Source organism: Pongo abelii, chromosome 18 (genome assembly GCF_028885655.2).
Source record: "Pongo abelii isolate AG06213 chromosome 18, NHGRI_mPonAbe1-v2.0_pri, whole genome shotgun sequence".
NCBI classification, from domain to species: domain Eukaryota; kingdom Metazoa; phylum Chordata; class Mammalia; order Primates; family Hominidae; genus Pongo; species Pongo abelii.
This window is the reverse complement of record NC_072003.2, coordinates 52,263,619-52,282,129: the sequence shown is the minus strand read 5'-3', so window position 1 is coordinate 52,282,129 and position 18,511 is coordinate 52,263,619. Positions and strand designations below refer to the sequence as shown.

The following is an 18,511-nucleotide window of genomic DNA, read 5'->3' as shown; positions in this document are numbered from 1 at the left end:
CCATGAATCTTTTTTTTTTTTTGAGACAGAGTCTTGCTCTATCATCCAGGCTGTAGTGCAGTGGCACAATCTCAGCTCACTGTAACCTCTGCCTCCAGGGTTCAAGCAATTCTGGTACCTTGGCCTCCCAAGAAGCTGGAATTATAGGCATGTGCCACCTATAATCTGGTCTCAAACTCCTGACCTCAAGTGATCCTCCTACCTTGGCCTCGGCCTCCCAAAGTGCTGGGATTACAGTGGTGAACCACTGTGAATCTTAAAACAAAAAGAAAAGAAAAACAAAAAAAGTATGGAATCACCTAATCAAGTAGAACACTGAGCTCAATGTCGCATATGTAGCCAGCTCCAAGAAAAAGCTTATTGAATACTCAATGGATTTTTATCTGGCTAGGACAGGCAGGCAGGGCTCTAAGCAGAGGTAAGGGATGAGCCTCAATGTAAACTCTATGGGAGATAAAGCCCAGAGTAGTGCCTGACACATATGAAGGGCTGAGTAAGTATTTACTGACTATATTAATTGACTGATATAGCCATTTGAATGTCCTAAAGGCACATTAATCTTACTTTTTCCAACACCAAACTCATGCCTTTCTCATCCCCCACCCGCTGAAATCTGTTTCTCTGCCAATGTTCCCTATCATAGGAAACAAAGGGCAAGTATAGTGGCTCATGTCTGTAATCCCAGGACTTTGGGAGGCTGAAGTGAGAGGATTGCTGGAGGCCAGGAGTTTGAGACCAGCCTGGGCAACACAGTGAGACCCCATCTCTACAAAAAATTAAAAATGAATTAGCTGGGCATGGTGGCGCGTGCCTGTAGTCCCAGCTACTCAGGAGGCTGAGGCAGGAGGATCACTTGAGTCCAGAACGTTGAGACTGCAGTGACCTGTGCTTGCACCACTACACTCCAGTCTGGGTGACAGAGCAAGATCGTGTCTCAAAACAAAACAAAACAAACAAAAAATACAACAAAAAAGGAAATGATACCACTGTCTATCCTGTTACTGAAATCAGAATTCTGAATCATCCTTGACACACCCCTGTCCTTCTCCATCCTTTCACATGCAGTGCACCACCAAGCCCCATTATCCTCTATCTTGACTCCATCTCCTTTTTTCCACTTCTGCTGCTGTCACTGAGCCCAAGTCACTATCATCTTTCACTAGGACTACAAGAATAATGACCTTTGACCTTGTCTCCTGTAAAGCTGTGGTCCTGCTTCAATCCGTCTTCCACGCAAAACTAGCGGGATCTTTCCAAAACCCAAATCTGATCACCTACCTTCTTCTCCAACAAAATAAGACAATCAAGCACTCTTTGTTTTAATAAAGACCGAAATTCTTTTTTTTTTTTTTTTAAGGGAAGCAAGGATTTATTGAAATGAAAGTACACTTCACAGTTTGGGAGCTGGTTGGAGCAGCAGCTCAAGGGCCCCAATACAGAATCTTTTCTGGTCCAAATACCCACTAGAGGCTTCCCATTGGCCACTTGGTGCTCGCCTCAGGTAAATGAAATGGTGGCCCATGATCAGTCTGATTGCTTGTGGAAAGCAGCCAATCAGAGGCTGAAGCTACAAAGGTTACACTTCTATGCAAACGAAGACTTGGCCTGCAATCAGAGGCTGAAGTGAAGTTACACAGTTACACTCCCATGCTTTTTGCATCCAATCAGATGTACTTTCAATTTCCCATTTGCCACACAAAGGTGGGGGTTTGCAAAGGGAGTACCCTCTTAAAGACCAAAATTCTTATGTGGTCAACCAGGCCACGTAAAGGCTGTCCCTCAGCTGTCCCTCCAGCCTGTCCTCCCGTGGTGCCCCAAACCCCTACTTTTCACATTCCAGCTAAAGGGGCTTGCTTTCACATCTTCAAATGCATCCTACTCCTTTTTTGACACAGGGGTGTTCTTGCACTTGCTGCTGTCCCTGGCCCCTCTTTTTTTTCTAACATCCTAACTCTGGTCCTTCATATTTTAGTCCATTCTCACTTCTCCAGAGAAGCTCCCCCGGATCTCCCTAACAGGCCTCCCATGCACCTCTCCTTTGCAGCGTGGTCACAATTATCATTTCACATCTGTTTATGAGATCTACTGTCAGTCTCCCCTGCTAGGTCTCCATGAGGGCAGGAACTGTATTTTCTATTACTTAAAAGGGAGCCTTTCTGTCCGATGGTAGGCACTCACTCAGTAAATATTTGACAGATGAATGCATGGAGAGATTTTAAAATGCTTTTAAGATATGTACAGAAAAGCGAACATATCATATAGGTACTGCTAGATGAATTTCCATGAAGTAATGGATACACTTTTTTTTTTTTTTCCTGAGATGGAATTTTGCTTTTTCACACATGCTGGAGCGCAGTGGTGCATCTTGGCTCACTGCAACCTCTGCCTGCCAGGTTCAAGTGATCCTCCTGCCTCAGACTACTGAGTAGCTGGGATTATAGGAACACATCACCACACCCAGCTATTTTTTTTTTATTTTTAGTAGAGATGGGGTTTTGCCATGTTGGCCAGGCTGGTCTCGAACTCCTGACCTCAGGTGATCCACCTGCCTCAGCTTCCCAAAGTGCTGGGATTTCAGGCATGAGCAACCGCCCCCAGGCTGGATAAACTTGTAAGAAGTTTTTGTTCCAGATTTTGGATTCCTAAACTTAACACCAAAAAGGAAATGGTATGTAAAGATAACTACAGGGAGCGAGCACTAGAGGGCAACAGAGGCAAAGGAATGCAGAGCTGCTCCACCAGGCAGTGGTCTTGGACAATGGTGGATGCCCTGCGGTTTCTCAGAGGTGCAGAGGATTCTGGGAAGCTCCAAAGCCACCCAGATACCTTTCTTTGAACAGAGGCCAAAGAATTCTCCTTTGAGGTGTTCAGCAAGCGGGGGGATGCCTTGTTATGGCCACTCCTTAACTGGACTTCTCAGGTGCAAGGAGGATGATGTGGGAAGTTAATTTTAGGAATACCTAGGGATGTGAAGGAGACGGAAAGTTGTCCAAAAAATTGCACAAGCTATGTCTCTAAAATGAGTTTGGGATTCAAAGCAGCAATAGTGACCTGACAATCTTGTCACCCCTTACGGTGAGCATCCGCTATCCCTAATCTGGTGATGCGGTTGGACATATGACTCTTGCTGTGTGCTTCTTTCCAATGGCTCTCCCTCTGTTTCTGACTTCCAGCTACTGCCCCTTCACTTCTGCTGCCCTTCCCCAGTTGCCACCCCAGAGGCCTTACTAAAGGTTTATCGTGAGCTGCTGATTCGTAGTGATCAGGGAGTGATCAAGAAATCGTCCACCATCTATCTGGTTGTAAGTGGCCTTTTTAGAGGTCATTGGTCTGTCGTATGTCCTGCCTGCTATAATCAGCAGTGTGGACAAGGTAGCAAGGCCACACACAACACTAACCACAACTTTGTGAAAGGAACCACCTCAAAAGGATGACAGGTTCTGGATTATTCTTCAAAATACTTGAAAATAAATTAAAAGCACCACCAGCTCATTAGCAACCCAGTTAAGGAGCCTCAGGCTACATTGCTTTTAATCATCATTCTTTTTGGCCACGGAGTATACATCAGCCTCCATTCATTCTGGATTAAAAGACTTTGAGGCTGACATTCCTGTTTGATTCTAGATAAGTTCACTTGCAAACTGTGTGTCCTTGGGCAAGTCACTAACCTCTGAACCTCTGTTTTCATATCTGCACAATGGGGCAATTAGTACTTAACCCTTTGGGAATAGGGTGAAAGTTTTTTGCAAGTTGTAGAGAGCTGTTGTGTCAGTGGCTCTCGATCTTACTTACATATCAGCACCACTGTGGTGTTTTAAAAATATAGATGCCAGCTGGGTGCAGTGGCTCATGCCTGTAATCCTAGCACTTTGGGAGGCCAAGGCGGGTGGATCACTTGAGGTCAGGAGTTCAAGACCAGCCGGACCAACATGGTGAAACCCCATGTCTACTGAAAATACAAAAATTAGCCAGACATGGTGGTGTGCGCCTGTAGTCCCAGCTACTCAGGAGGCTGAGGCAGGAGAATCACTTGAACCCCGGCGGTGGAGGTTGCATTGAGCCGAGATTGCCCTACTGCACTGCAGCCTGGGTGGCAGAGCCAGAATCTGTCTCAAAAAAACCAAAACAAAACAGAGCAGAAAAACATATAGATGCCCTAGTCCCTATTTCTGGAAAATCTGATTTGAGGGTTGGTGTCATTCAAAATGTCCTATAAGTGATTTCATTGTACATGCTGAGTTAAGGAGCTCTGTACATTGTGGTATTTTTATTTTTATCTTATTTATTTATTTATTTGAGACGAAGTTTTGCTCTTGTTGTCCAGGCTGGAGTGCAGTGGTACAATCTCGGCTCATTGCAACCTCCACCTTCTGGGTTCAAGCAATTCTCCTGCCTTAGCCTCCTGAGTAGCTGGGATTACAGGTGCCTACCACTATGCCCAGCTAATTTTTTTTTTTTTTTTTTTTTGTATTTTAGTAGAGATGGAGTTTTACCATGTTGGTCAGGCTGGTCTCCAACTCCTGATCCCAGGTCATCCACCCACTCGGCCTCCCAAAGTGCTGGGATTACAGGCGTGAGCCACCGTGCCCGGCCAAGGTGGTATTTTTATTATTTAGGATGGACAAAGAGAAACAATTTGCAGAGCTGAGGCCATGACTCCTGCCCACCCATCTATTCTCTGGTCATTATTCTTGGCAGAAACTAGCCTATATTAAAGTACTCAATTGTGTCAGGGGCCCATACTCAGGAACCTACAGAAAAAGATTTACTTCCTGAGGCCAATGACCCTGGGCAGGACCTAAGTCATGAGCAGGACATAAGTCATATAAATGATAGAAGGGGTGTACACACCTGAGATCAGACATTTATTATATCAGTGGTAGGTTGAGGACCAAGTTCAGGGCATACCTGTGCAGGAAACAATAACTCTAAGAAAAGTCAAACTAGGTTGAAGGTGAGTTCTGGCCCTTCCTCTATTGGAAGGGAGGACTTCCAACATCCCAAAAGCGACATCAACTTGTCCTTTGTAATGAAGTGGCTGAGAGAAACCCAATTTCTGCCCATGAAAATACAGATTAAACAAAAATCAATTCCAATTTAAATGCATTCCACCCTTTTCATATTATAGTTGTGGAGCTAATTATTCCTTATTGTCATATGCTGTAGGGCAGAAAGGCGTCATTAAAGTACTAAAAATTATTTCCATGAAATGGATTTGTGCCAGGGAGACCACTGATAAGTTATTCTTAAGTGGGTTGTTTTGGAGGTGGATTAAAAAAAAATGGTATCTTTGAGGCTGGGCATGATGGCTGAGGCCTGTAATCCTGGCACTTTGGGAGGCTGAAACAGATGGATCACTTGAGGCCAGGAGTTTGAGACCAGCCTGGCCAACATGGTGAAATCCCATCTCTACCAAAAATACAAAAATTAGTTGGGCGTGGTGGTACGTGCCTGTAATCCCAGCTACTCGGGAGGCTGAGGCACAAGAATCTTTTGAACCCAGGAGATGGAGGTTGCAGTGAGCTGAGATCGTGCCACTGTACTCTAGCCTGGGAGACAGAGCAAGACTCCGTCTCAAAGTTTTTTTGAGAAAAAGGAAAAACTCTCAGATTTGCAAGAGGAGACACTTTGACAGCGCCTGTGTAAGTTCTGAAACAGTGATTGCAGGGGTCAGTGGATTTGGAAGTTTCAATGATTCATTCATTCATTCTTGTTTCATAAACTCCTTATTTGTCATTTGACAAATGTTGTCTGCATACCATATACAAGGCTTTGTGGGGTGACTCTGGGGAGACTCTGTGGGAGCCAGTGGTCAGCAAAAGCGACATGTCTCATTCTTCATGGGGCATATAGCCTAGTTGGGACATTAATGAAATAATGGAATAAGTAAATGTAAAACTCCAACTGATAAATGTTTCAGAATAAATAACAGGGAGTTTGACTTTGACACATCAAGACACATCTGAGGAAAGCTTTGTGTGACCTGAGATCTCAAGATGTCAAGAATAAGTAGATATTAGCCAGACTGAGGGGTCAGCACGTGCAAAGGCCCTGTGGTAGAAGGACCTTTAACCACTTGGAGGACAGAGTCAGTATTCCTGGAGCTCAGAGACAGCCATGGGTGTGAGATGAAGCTGGAAAGCTAGCCAGAGCTCACACCATGCCGGGATTTTTAGGCCACAGTTCTGTTGTTGGTCTTTATCTTTAGAGCAATAAAGACCCTCTAAGGGCTTTAATTAGCATGTGTGCGGTGCAATGGCAGGAGGTGTGAGCACTCTGGCCACAATTGTCTTTGGGCAGGAGATGGGAACTTGAAGGGAGGCCGAAGTGAGCAGAGGCTGATTCCCTCCTCAGAGTAGGCTGAGTGCTTCTCTCAAGCCTGGGCATCTGTGCAGTTCTTCCAGGGGCTGAGGCCGCAGACATAGAACAATGTCTCCTCCTTTCTCCTTTATTTCTTTGCAAAATCTTAAAGGCTGCACAGCAAGTCTCCATTTTTTGAAGAAGAATGAGAAGAGAATGTGCTTTTAATAATTTCATTTGTTTTCATAGTTTACACTTTTTTTTTTCAAGGAGTTTGAATAACAGTCCAGAACTTATGAGAAAGGACAGAAAAGGACAGTGTTGGTTTCTTTATTTCTTCCCCCTACTATGTGTGTGTTCACTTATTAAAAGTAATCAACTAACAGGTATTACATGAAAAATTAGGAAATGATGTATTGGCTGTATTTTCTTGTTTGTTTGTTTGTTTTTTGAGGTGGAGTCTTGCTCTGTCACCCAGGTGGAAGCGCAGTGGCGGGATCTTGGCTCACTGCAACCTCTGCCTCCTGGGTTCAAGTGATTTTCCTGCCTCAGCCTCCTGAGAGCTGGGACTACAGGCGCGTGCCACCAGGCCCGGCTAAGTTTTTGTATTTTTAGTAGAGACGGGGTTTCACTGTGTTAGCCAGGATGGTCTTGATCTCCTGACCTTGTGATCTGCCCACCTCGGCCTCCCAAAGTGTTGGGATTACAGGTATGAGCCACAGCGCCCGGACTTGGCTGTATTTTAATATACTTTAGTGTCTTTTGTTTAGATTATTTAAAAAACTTGACTGAGATGTAGTTCACATACTATAATGTTCATTCTTTTAAAGTGTTCAGTGGTTTTTAGTGCATTTAGAGTTGTGCATGAATCAATTGCTTTTTAAAATGGAGTGATGTGGCTGGGCACAGAGGCTCAGACCTGTAATCCTGGCACTTTGGGAAGCTGAGGCAGGAGGACCTCTTGAGGCCAAGAGTTCAAGACTAGCCTTGGCAACATAGCGAGACCCTGTCTCTACAAAAACTTAAAAAAATTAGCCGGGCATGGTGGTGTGTGCCTGTAATAGCAACTATTCAGGGGGCTATGGCAGGAGGATCTCTTGAGCCTGGGAGTTCAAGACCGCGGTGAGTCAAGATTACACCACGGCACTCCAGCCTAGGTGACAGAGTGAGACCCTGTCTCAAAAAAAAAAAAAAAAAAAAAAAAAAAAAATAGTGTCAGTTTTCCATTCACTTTTTTTGTTTTGCTTTTAAAATATATTTTCTATTTTAGAAACTTTCAAATTTATATAAAAGTTGAGACTAGTAAATGAACCTCCTAGTATTCAATACCCAGCTTTAGCAATTATATAAACAATCATGTTATATCCATGCCTCCCCTCTCCACTGGATTCTGTGTTTTTTATTTTTATGTATTTATTTTCAGTCATGCATCACTTAACCTACTGAATTCTTTTTTTTTTAAAGACGGAGTTTCGCTCTTGTTGCCCAGGCTGGAGTGCAGTGGCATGATCTTGGCTCACTGCAACCTCTGCCTCATGGGTTCAAGTGATTCTCCTGTCTCAGCCTCCTGAGTAGCTGGGATTACAGGCACACAGCACCATGCCTGGCTAATTTTTTGGTATGTTTAGTAGAGACGGGGTTTCACCATGTTAGCCAGGCTGGTCTCGAACTCCTGACCTCAAGTGATCCACTTGCCTTGGCCTCCCAAAGTGCTGGGATTATGAGTGTGAGCCACTGCGCCTGGCCCTTACTGGATTCTTTACACACACACACACGCATGTGCGCACACATACACACACCCTTTTTTTTTTTTTTCATGGAGACAGAGTCTCACCATGTTGTCCGAGGTGGTTTCAAAACTCCTGGCCTCAAGCAATCCTCTCACCTTGGCCTCACAAAGTGTTAGGATTACAGGTGTGAGCCACCATGCCCAGCCTTCACTGGATCCTTTTGAAGCCAATCTTAGATATCATGTTACTTCAATCACGAAGGCTTCAATATGACTCTTCTGTTTAAGAAAACAGAGTATTACTATCAACCAAAAATATTAGCAATAATTACTTAACATCCTCAAATGTCTGATTAAATTTCTCTGATTGAGTCATCTCTCCTTTTTCTTTTAAAAAAGTAAATTCACCTCTTTGAATCAGACTTCAAGCTAAGTACATATATTGCATTTGATTGATAGGTCTTTTAAGTCTCTTTAACTTACAAGTTCCTCCCTTTCCCTTGCAATTTATTTTCTGAAAAAATTGTGTTATTTGCCTTGTAGAATTTCTCAAAAGTGTTTATTTTTAATAGTAGCACAGAGTAGGAGGTGGAGTGGAGTTTGTAGCGTGGACTTTGAAGAGTCATGTATATTTGGGTCTGAATCCTGGCTCTGTCCCTTACTTTCTGTGTATCCCTGGGAAAACAAATCGTCTCCCTCAAGTCAAAGTGTCCTCCACTATAAAATGGGCATAGAAGTGGGATTATGTTGAAGACTAACTTAGATAATGTGTGGAAAGTGCATGGCATACAATAGGTGCTCAATAAACCCTCCTCTGTTTTACTTTTACATTTATTTTTAATTTTTGTCATGATTTTTCTTTTTTTTTTGAGACAGGGTCTTGCTCTGTTGCCCATGTTGGAGTGCAGTGATGTGATTTCAGCTCACTGCAGCTTTGACCTCCAAGGCTTAAGTGATCCACCTGCCTCAGCCTCCTGAGTAGCTAGGACTACAGGCATGCACCACCATGCCTAGCTAATTTTTGATGTTTTTTAGTAGAAACAGGGTTTCACCATGTTGCCAAGTCTGGTCTTGAACTCCTGGCCTCAAGTGATCTTCCTGCATTGGCCTTCCAAAATGCTGGGATTACAGGTGTGCATCACCATGCCCAGCCCCTCATTTTAATTTTCAAGCTGAGAGGGAAATCATCAATCCTCAGCACTGGCTGGTCTTGAAAATTATTTTTTGTAAGTTTAGAGGAGCGAAAATGAGCTGGTCTAGTGATCTGAAAAGTACTACATCTGGGACTGTGACTAAAAACTGGGTCCTCTGACCTTGTACACTGTTGGTGGAAATGTAAATTATTACAACCATTATGGAAAACAGTTTGGAGTTTCCTCAAAAAAACTAAATAGAGCCAACATACAATCCAGCAATCCCACTGCTGGGCATATTCCCAAAAGAAAGAAAATCAATATATTGAAGAGGTATCTGTACTCCCATGTTCGTTCCAGCACTGTTCACAAGAGCTAAGAGTTGGAAGCAACATAAATGCCCATGAACAGATGAATGGATAAAGAAAATGTGGTACATATACACAATGGAGTACTATGCAGCCATGAAAGGAATGAGATCCTGTCATTTGTAACAACATGGATGAAATTGGAGGTCATTATGTTAAGTGAAATAAGCCAAGCACAGAAAGACAAACTTTGCATGTTCTCACTTATTTGTGGAAGCTAAAAATTAAAACAGTTAAACTCATGGAGATAGAGAGTAGAAGGATGGTTACCAGAGGCTGAGAAGGTTTCCAGAGGGGTGGTAGTGGGGAAGTGGGGATGGTTAATGGATGCAAAAAATAGTTAGAAAGCGTAAGACCTAGCATTTGATAGCACAACAGGGTGACTATTATAGTCAATAATAAATTATAAATTATTGTAGTCAATCATAATTTAATTGTACATTTAAAAATAACTAAAAGTGTATAATTGGATTGTTTGTAACACAAGGGATAAATGCTTGAGGGGACACCCAATTTACCATGATGTGATTATTATGCATTAAATGCCTGTATCACAATATCTTATGTACCTTGTAAATATATACACCTATTATGTACCCACAAAAATTAGAAACAACAAAATTAAAAAAAAACCTCAGGATGCTCTGCAGGGCTGAGGGGGTTTTCTTCATCACTAGCCACCCCCACAGCACTTTTTCTAAACTTTTGCCGTGTTTCTGGCTCTGCTCTCAAGCCCCTTGTCATTTTGTAGTCCACAATAGCTTGATACATGGGGAAGAAGGTGATGAACAAGTCCACTGAAATGTTGCCCATCCAAGTCGTGCCTCTTCAAAGTACATTAAAAAATAATTTATAGGAAGGGAATATTTAATCCAGGCAAAAACACCTGGGACTACTAGGAAATATTCATGCACTGTGAGACTTAGAGGGAGGGAAATATTTTTGAGCGTAGGGGGCACTCAAATCATATCACAAAGGTGAGCTTTACATCAGAGCTGCAAATTGCCTTTCCATAAATTCATCCATCCATCCATTCATTCATTCATTCATCCATCTCCATCCATCCATTCATGATTTCATTTATCAGCCAACATTCTTCTCCTTTGTGGTTAAACAGATAAAGCCTCTGGTATCTGTTTTAAATTAGGTCTAATGCCCGCATGGTCTCTTAACTCCACTCAACACCTGTTTGCAGCCTGACTGTGAATCCAGATGCCTCTAGGTGGCCGAGAAATGAGATGACCCAGATCCCTCAACAGCAGCCCCGGACTCTGCAATTTTCCATCGCATGTTCTGAATATAGCTTCCTTTCATGGCTGCTTAATTATTATGGCTTAGAAGACCATAATATTAAATTAAAGTGAAATGTAGCTGCTTTGCCAGTTTTCACACTGTCAGAATTCAGCTGATAACAACAGGATTCTTTGAGCATCTCCAAGTAAGAATTTGTTGTTGGTGACAGGGAGAAGAAAGACACAAAACTCTCCTTTCCACATTTGCCCTGCAGCCAGGCTGACACAACAAAAATGGAAAACAATTGGTACAGGCATAAAATTCTACGACAAAAGGAAACTTGTGAAATAGAGAAACAGATTTCTTGGGGGAAAAACATAACTTCCTTTGACAAAACACTGTATTTAGGAAAATAATTCTGTAGTTTGAGGATATTAAGTTCATTAAAATTAGCAGGCTTTTTTGGTCTAGGGGAGATGGAGGTTCTTAATACCCTACACTTCCCCTCCCTCCAAACATTTCCCTTCAAATCCATATTAAAGTTAATCATCAATTGGAAGCCAGAAATGATATTGGAAAATCATTCTTTTACAAACGGAAACTATTATAATTTAAAAGGGTGCAAATGAAACCATACGTTTTCAGAAGGAGATCAATGAAAACCACTTTATTAGAAAATATAAATCACTTTTTAATTTCAGATGCAACAAGAAAAGAACTCATTTTTTCTGTTTCATTGAAATTGATTGGTACACCTGCAGAGAAAAGCAGCTTTATCATCTCGTTATCAGCCAATTAATATGCAGGTCTAAATGTGAATACTATTCCAGTTAACTAGAAATGGATGATTTTATTGAAGTCTTAATAGACTAGGAAAAGCTGCCTTCCACCCTGCTAAATGAGGTCAGTTGAGAAAAAAAAATCATAAGTGCATAACTTGGGATGGGTGGAATCTAAAACAATTTCTCTAACTCTTCAGACCACAGAGAAAGGAAAGCGAAGTGATGTGTGTGCAAGCAGAGGACCTGTTAGGTGGAAGAAAAATTAGAATATTGAGTTTTCTTTTAATTGAAAAGAAAGCTGTTTGGGTTTGATTCTGAAGTCTGACACTCTCACTATTCAAAACTTGACAGTTCTTAGTCATTAGTCTCATCTCCATTTTAATTAAAGGTCAAGCAGAACTGCAAAGTAGATGAAGTCTATGTACCACGCTCCCATTTTTTCCTTTCTGTGCTCATTTTCTTCCCTGCGATGTTCTCCCTGGCCCACCAAAACCTGTGGCATCCTCAAGTTTTTTCTTTACATTAAAAAATTAAAAAAATTAAGGGATACAAGTGTAGTTTTCTTACATGCTTATGTCATGTAGTGGTGAAATCTGGGCATTAAGTGTACCTACCTATCACCCGAATAGTAAACATTGTAACCATAGGTAATTTTTCAACCCCCACCCCACTCCCACCCTCCAACATTTTGTAGTATCCAATGTCTATCATTCTAATCTTTATGTCCATTTGTACCCACTGTTTCCCTCCTAATTATATATATTCTACTTTATTTATTTAAGAGACAAGGTCTCACTCTGTCACCTAGGCTGGAGTGCAGTGGCACAATCATAGCTCACTGCAGCCTCCAACTCCTGGGCTCAAGCGATCCTCCTGCCTCATCCTTCTGAGTAGCTGGGACTGCAGCCATGCACCACCATGTCCTAAAAAAAAAAAAAAACACTTAGACAGTCATCCATAAATGAAAATATCCTTGGGTTGGCTCAAGAGTCTGATTACAAGCCTACAGCAATACAGTGGAGCAAAAACCAGAGAATGATCACTGAGGAGATGGGCATAGCTGAGATATCTGGAGCTGGCTGGAAGCAAAGATGCACGGTGGTGGCTACCAGTATCAGCCACACAGGACTGTGCATCAAAAATTGGTGCCACCTCCACTGTGAGCACACTTATGAGCTAGTGCCAAGAGAGATCCCTTTGACCATGACTTCTTCTGTGGGAGAAAAAAAGACCATGAGGACGCTGAAGCATTCAGCCCTGAAGACCCCAAAAGCTCTTGTTGCTGTTGTGGACACCCACAACTCTGGCCGTTGAGAAGTCCTGCAGTCTTCACCAACACTGACCTTAGCTGACAGAGCTGCACAGACTATGTTGCTGTGCCTTTACCAGACACAGTACCGCTGCACTCCACTCAGCTAGAGCCCTTATACTCACCCATAAGTGAAGGTCTTCTACTGAAACCAGTCAACAAAGTCTAGAGGAGGTGATAGCCCCACTAAATGTGTAGACATCAATGCAAAGCAACAAGAAACACACAAAAAATGAAGGCAACATGTCACCACCAAATGAACACAATACTTTTTCAGTAACTAACCCCCCAAAAAGAGAGAGACACAAATTGCTTGACAGGGAATTCAAAATAATTGTTTTAAGGAAACTCAGTATGCTACAAGAGAACACAGACAGGTCAACAAAATCAGAAAAACAGAAATTAACAAAATGACAGTTTAAGAAAGAGGTAGAAATCATAAAAAAGAAACAACATCAACAGCAAACTTGATCAAGCAGAGGAAAGAATCTGTGTGCTCAAAGGCAGATCGTTTGAAAATATCCAGTCGGGGAGGAAAAAGAAAAAAGAATGAAAATGAATCAAAAAGTCTATGAGATTTATGGGACGCCATCAAGGGAGCTAACATTCACATTACAAAATCAAGAAGAAGAAGAGATTGAGAATGAGGCAGAAAGTTTATTTAAATAAGTAATGGGACCAGGCATGGTGGCTCATGCCTGTAATCCCAGGACTTTGGGAGACCAAGTTGGGAGGATTGCTTCAGCCCAGGAGTTTGAGACCAGCCTGGGCAACATAGCAAGATCTCATCTCTAAAAATTAAAAATAATAAATTGGTCAGGCATGTTGGTGCATGTCTGTAGTCCCAGCTACTCAGGAGGCTGAGGTTGGGAGGCCCAGTTGAGCCTGGGAGGTTCAGGCTGCAGTGAGCCATGATCACACCACTGCACTCCAGCCTGGGCAACAGATCAAGACCTGACCCTGTCTCAAAACAACAAAAATAACAATGAATAAATAATGGCTGAAAACTCCCCATATCTGGGGAGAGATATAGACATTCAGATACATGAAGCTGAAAGATTTCCAAACAGGTTCAGTCCAAAGAAGACTTCACCAAGATTCATTATAGTCAAACTGTTAAAAATCAAAGAGACCCATTTTAAGGTGACATTATGGCAGATGTAGCCAGTCAGGTGCTTCTGGGCTCTGATCTCACCATCCAGTCTCAGTCGCCTATATATGTGAAAGCGCTCATCCAAGTGGGAGATGAGCCTGGTTTTCCAACAGTAAGACAACATATTTTTGGGTGGTATGTCAGCTTCCTGGTGTCTTTAGTTGTGCTTAGCACATTATGAGCATCAATGGGAGGCCTTAGCACACGGGAAGCATGAACTCCAAGGCTGTGTTCAGGAGTCCTTGAAAATATGATTCACGGTAAAGTTTTACAGCATTATCAGGAATGTGACAAGATTGAGGAGTTAGGACCTGGTAATGTACAGAAAGAAGTCTCATCTTCCTTTGACCAAGTTATCAAGAAGGCAATTTGAGAGATAATCACTCATTTTGCTACTGTCCTCATCACAAATCCCTTCCAAATTATCACCTAGGTACAATTCATTGGCAGAGAACCCAAGTACTGCAGACTTTGTGATTCCATAGCAACCATTTATCAGGGAGAGGGCATCCTAGGATTTTTCATGGGTCTTGTGCCTCAGCTCCAAGGTGACATCATTTCTTTGTAGCTCAGTAACTCACTGGCTTACCTCATCAATATCTATGTACTGAACAATGGGGTTTCCACCATGAATGAAATAAAGAATGATTCCCAAGTTGTTGCAGAAACTTTTGCCAGTATGTTGAGCTAATCTCTTGTGTTTGTCTCTAATTTTATGCCTGTCGACAGCCGAGGGCTTGCTGGTGGATCCTTTCCTTATTGCCCAATGTATACTTCTTGCATAGATTGTTGGTGCATGCTACAATACAGGAAAATATGAGCTGAGGAAAAAGCTTGCTTTTCTGGAAGGTCCCCTTTGGGAAGACTTATTATTGTGACTTGAGAATGTAATTTGAATATGTGGGACAGGGACAGTGATATTTCTATAGTCCCAGATGCACAGAATTATGGGAGAGAGTGTTGATTTCTGTACAACGTGGCATGCATTTAAAATAATCACTTAATATCAGGGAAGAATCAAAGACAGAGAAGTTTGAAAGCAGTAAGAGGAAAGAGGTGCATATAAGGAGACTCCTTATATGACAGCCATAGAAAGCTGTCAGTGGGTTTCTCAGCAGAAACTTTGTAGGCCAGGAGGTAATGGAATGATATATTTAAAGTGCTGAAAGGAAAAACTGCCAACCAAAATACTTTAGCTGGCAAAGCGGTCTTTCAGAAATGAAAGAGAGGTAAAGAGTTTCCCAGACAAATAAAAGCTGAGGGAATTCATCACTACTATACCTGCCTACAAGAAATGCTAAAGGGAGTTCTTCAAGCTGAAATGAAAGGATGCTAATTAGTAACATGAAAACATAAAAGTATGAAACTCACCATTAAAAATAAGTGTGCAGTCAAATTCAGAATACTTAATACATTCAAATTCAGAATACTTAACTCCAGTATAAAGGTTCAAAAGACAAAACTATTAAAAGTAACTACAGCTACAAGAATTTGTTAATGGATACATGATATAATAAGATGTAAATTGTGACATTATAAACATTAAATGTGTGTGTGGGGTAAAGGTGTAGAGTTTTTGTATGCAATCAAAGTTAAGTTGTTATCAGCTTACAATAGACTGTTATAACTATAGTTGTTTAATGTAAGCTTCACAGTAACCACAAAGCAAAAACCTATAGTAGACACACGAAAGATAAAGAGAAAGGAATCAAAACATCTCACTACGGAAAATCATCAAATCACAAAGGAATACAGCAAGAGAGGAAGAAAGGAACAAAAAATCAACAAGACAGCCAGAAAACAATGAACAAATGGTAATAGTAAGTCCTCACCTCTCAATAATTACCTTGAATGTAAATGAATTAAATTCTCCAATAAAAAGACATAGAGTATCTGAGGGGATTAAAGCAACAAGACCCAATATGCTGCCTACAAGAGACTCATTTCAGCTTCAAGGACACATATAGACTGAAAGGGAATGAATGGAAAAAGATACTCCATGCAACTGGAAACCAAAAGGGAGTAGGGATAACTATACTCATGTCAGACAAAATGACTAAGCCAAAAACTGTAAAAGGAGACAACAAAAGTCTTTATATAATGACTTATATATAACTGTAAAGCGGTCAATGCATTAAGAGGATGTAACAATTGTAAATATACATGCACCCAACACTGGAGCTCCTACATACAGAAAGCAAATATTAATTAATCTGAAGGGAGAAGTAGCAACACAATAATAGTAGGGGAGTTCAATACCCCACTTTTATATATAAATAATTTTTCCATAAGTTATTGAGGTACAGGTGGTGTTTGGTTACATGAGTACATTCTTTAGTGGTGATTTGTGAGATTTTGGTGCACATATTACCCAAGCAGTATACACTGCACCATATTTATAGCCTTTTATCCCTTGTCCTCCCTCATGCTTCCCCCAAGTCCCCAAAGTCCATTTCCATTGTATCATTCTTATGCCTTTGTGTCCTCAGAGCTTAGCTCTCACATATCAGTGAGAACACACGATGTTTGGTTTTCCATTCCTGAGTTACTTCACTTTGAATAATAGTCTCCAATCTCATCCAGGTTGCTGTGAATGCATTAATTCATTCCTTTTTATGGTTGAGTAGTATTCCATCATATAAATATACCACAGTTTCTTTATTCACTCGTTGATTGACGGGCATTTGGGTTGGTTCCACAATTTTGCAATGGTGAATTGTGCTGCTATAAACATGTGTGTGCAAATATCTTTTCCATATAATGACTTTTTTTTCCTCTGGGTAGATACCCAATGGTGGGATTGCTGGATCAAATGGTAGTTATACTTTTAGTCCTTTAAGGAATCTCCACACTGTTTTTCATAGTGGCTGTTCCAGTTTACATTCCCACCAGCAGTGTAGAAGTGTTCCCTGATCACAACATCCATGCCAACGTCTACAGTTTTTTGATTTTTTGATTACAGTCATTCTTGCAGGAGTAAGGTGGTATTACATTGTAGTTTTGATTTGCATTTCCCTGATCATTAGTGATGTTGAGCATTTTTTCATGTTTCTTGGCAATTTGAATATCTTCTTTTGAGAATTGTCTATTCATGTCTTTAGCCCACTTTTTGATGGGATTGCTTGTTTTTTTCTCACTGATTTCTTTGAGTTCATTGTAGATTCTGGATATTAGTCCTTTGTCAGATATATAGATTGTGAAGATTTTCTCCCACTCTGTGGGTTGTCTGTTTACTCTGCCGACTGTTCCTTTTGCAGTGCAAAAGCTCACAGTATAATAATGTATTGTATACTCAAAATTTGCAAAGAGGGTAGATCTTAAGTATTCCATACACACACATACACACACACACACACACACACACACACACACGATAACTCTGTGAGGTGATAAATATGGTAATTAGTTTGATTGTGCTAATCAATATAAAAAGTACACATATATCAAAACTCTACACTAAACACTTTAAATACAGACAATTTTTATTTGTCGATTATACCTCAATGGAGCTGGAAAAAAAAAGAAGGAAAAACATAAAGCAGGGGATTGGCAAACTTTTTTGGTAATATTTTGAAAATATTTTCAGCTTTGTAGGCCACAGGATCTCTGGCATGAGTACTCAACTCTGCTTTTTAGCATGAAAACAGCCATAGACATAAACAATAAATAAATGGTGTGGCTATGTTTTGATAAAACTTTATTTGCAAAGCAGAAAGTGGGATGAATTTGGCCTGTGGGCTGTAGTTTGCTAATCCCTATAGTAACGGGGCTATAATGGTGGAATGTCAGTTGCCAAGGAAGAGCTGCAAGGAGAGATTGTTTTTTAGGAGATTAGGGGAGTCCATTGGGTTAGGAGACCTGTCTGGCATCCTTCAACTACTTTTGATTTTCTTGAAATTCACTTGTTCATTTATACATTTATTCATCTATTACTCACGTCATTGACTGAAGAACGCTCTTTCCTGCTATCAGAATCTCTGTGAACAAGAATGACTCTGTCCATGGCTTGGGGCCCCCCAATGGCAACAGTTGCTGTTCCCGGTGATGCTCACTAACACTTCTGTGTTGGCTTCAAGCAGGCACCTTGTGATAGAGGCACTTTCTGTGGAGTGTGGAAGGGCTGGTTTCAAGTGCAAGAAATGGGTTTTGCTGCTGCTGCACTGTGCACTCAGAACATTGCAAATATGTTTAAAATAATGAGACCCATTTTCTATACTCAAACCAGTACTTACAGATCAATATAAATTTTATCTTCCAAAGTAGTTACTTGGAAGTCTTAATACTCCCAAGATATTGTTATTATTCCAAAAAGTTTAAAATTCCAGAGCATATGGAGTGCTCTTTCGAAGATTTTTCATTTAGAAGTGCAATATATTATATTACTGAATGTTTAGAAAACAGAGAAATGAAAATAACATCATGTATAATCCTAATATCCCAACAAAATGTAGCAAGTGCCTAGCACAGAACTTGGCATATAATAGGTGCTCAGAAAGTATCTGTC

The 18,511-nt window shown here is 41.1% G+C and overlaps 1 protein-coding gene and 1 pseudogene across 1 annotated transcript in view; both read left to right on the top strand.

The window, feature by feature from the left end:
- The window catches only part of CHD9NB (CHD9 neighbor), an 86,954-nt gene that overhangs the window by 27,640 nt on the left and 40,803 nt on the right, over positions 1 to 18,511 (top strand). The window lies entirely within an intron of this gene.
- On the top strand, positions 14,006 to 14,898 carry LOC100443084 (mitochondrial carrier homolog 2-like; annotated as a pseudogene).